Consider the following 2,615-nt stretch of genomic DNA (forward strand, 5'->3'; position numbering starts at 1 on the left):
ACGTTATCGCGTTGCAGGCCGTAAAACGTTGATTTTTGACGTTTTTCACTACCAATAAGGTATCAAAATGATTATTAGACAAAAAACGAAGTCGGTGACCCTATGATTATTTTATATCATTAAAACAGAAATTTATGTGTCAACAATATATAGTTTTTTAAGAAAAATCTATGGAGTAGACTTATAGATTTGGCGATTTAAAGACAAATTTTAGAAGGTTTTTCGTCGATTTTATGTGCTTCCCATACAAATGTTCACCCATATTAAGAGAAATCAATCTGCAATTTTTCAGAAAATAAAAGAGATAAATGTATAATTTTTTCGATTTTCAGTTGTAGTTCAACGAGCCAAGGTTGTATGCAATTTTTTAGCAAAATCTGCGACATAGCCCATTTACTGTTCCTTGACCTTAAGCTAGACATATGATCTGGATTTAAATCAGATTGAGGAGTTTTTATATGGCAGTGTTATTGAATCTCCTTAACAACTGCTTCCATCTCTTAGCTTCAATATGTCACTCTGATTGACTAAACTTCAAAACATCTTTCCTGGAAAAACTCCATGACCAATTGATAGCAGAGAAATCAATTTCACCTTAGTGGCTTTTCATATGCATATGTGTAGAAAATCTAGTTGAAAACTGTTAATAAAATAAAATTGAGAATGGAAATGGGGAATATATCAAAGAGATAACAACCGAACCAAAGAGCTGACACCAGGAGACGACCTCTAATAGGTCTTCAACACAGCAAGAAAATTCCACACCCGTAATTTGGCTTCAGTTGGCCCCTGAATAAAAATATACCAAACGAAACATTCAATGGAAGATAATTTTAAAATTCTTCATCATCGAGCTTATGACTGCCAGGTAATCACAAGCTAAAACAAGTTTCTAGGTAGTACATGTATCATTGAATTAAAATACAATGTGGTTTAAAGCGTAGATGAAATTACTGAAGACTGGTCAAATTATGGGAATGACAAGAAAATATTGGTCTTCACAAAGTATAACTTCTGGATATAATAGATCAAAAGGGATTTTTTGTCTGACCTGTGACAAAAATCATGGTTTGCTTCAAGAGGGTTGCAATGTGGTGGTGATGGCGTAATTTATTTGTATATAGTTTTATTTTTAACGTAGAAGATCTAGACCTAGATGCTTAAGACCTTGTTTACAGATTTCATATACCTTATGTTACTAAGTTTCTGCCTGTCATGTCTATTGTCCTTGACCTCAATTTTATAATTCAGTGACTGCTTGAAAAAAATCCAGCTTTTTTGTCCTGTGAAATACTACTTATTATGGGTATGGTTTCCTTGCAAATCTGTCGGGTAGAATTCATCTGATATCAACCTCATTTTAATGGATCATTGATCAAGGTTAAACTTACATGGTTAATTCTGGATTCTCAGATACTATAAGCATTAGTTCAACTATATTTATTGTATGAAATGATTGTAGGGTGTACATGTTGGATTTGCAGGTTTAACCAGACATAGATCCAGTCATGGTATATGGGACAATGTTAAGTTTTTGTGGTTAGGGCTATTTCTCAAATTATGTGAACAAAAAGTCCATTACATTTGATGTTTGTTAGGTGTACATGTCTATCTGTCCATGACCTTCATAGTTCATTGGACACTAATTCGTATTTGTTGTGTGGTCTATTTCTAATATACTATTAGCATTACATCAATTATATTTGGTGTACTGTACAATTATAAGGTGTACATGTCTGACTGTCAAGGTGTTCATATGACCATGACCTTATTTTCATGGTTGTTTTTATAATAGTTATCAGATACTAAAAGTATTTAATAAGTCAACTATAATTGGTAAATGGCATGATTGTATGATGTACATGTCTATCTTGCAGGGTTCATATGGCATTGACCTCTTTTTCATGGTCAATTAGTACATTCCTTTTACAGAGTTTCAATATGAATTCAATGACAAGTGAAACAGGTAAGACATTGCGGCATGTGTACGCTTATTTTGATCAGCATCTATTCAACTTCCAATGAGAGTAGACTCAATAACACTTGTTTTATATACAACTACATTTCCCATATTCTGCATTGTAGTGTTACAATCCTAATTAATTGATTGATTCATTTGCGTTTTAACACCACTTTCAATACGATTCAATCCTTATTAAAATATCTACATTAAAAAAGCTATTGAACATAAGAATGTCTTGAAAGAAGAGTTATTTCAATATCAGATTAATGTATGTGATTTGAAAGAGTTATTTTTAAGCTTCAGAATTGCCAACTATCAAATCTAAAAGCTTTCAACATGCAAAAAGGTGGTTGTGTGTTTGACTCAAGTGTGGGAGGTCTTGTGTTTGTTGAAGAGTCCAAGCAAGTGCAAAGACTGGTAGGCTCAGAGTTTGAAAATGAGTCCATGCAGGTTGAAAATTTTTCTTCCTAAAAATTATGTAAATTGCAATCTAAAATGTTAAAATATGACTGAGGGTGTCAGTCTAGTAGTTCAAAGCAGGGTTAATATCAATATCATATTGACATGTTGTCATCCTGAACATGCATTAAATTTTCAGCTGGATGGGTAACAGTCATCCTTAACTATATATGTATATACAACAAAGCATCTA

This window comes from Mytilus trossulus, chromosome 7 (assembly GCF_036588685.1).
Source record: "Mytilus trossulus isolate FHL-02 chromosome 7, PNRI_Mtr1.1.1.hap1, whole genome shotgun sequence".
NCBI lineage: Eukaryota > Metazoa > Mollusca > Bivalvia > Mytilida > Mytilidae > Mytilus > Mytilus trossulus.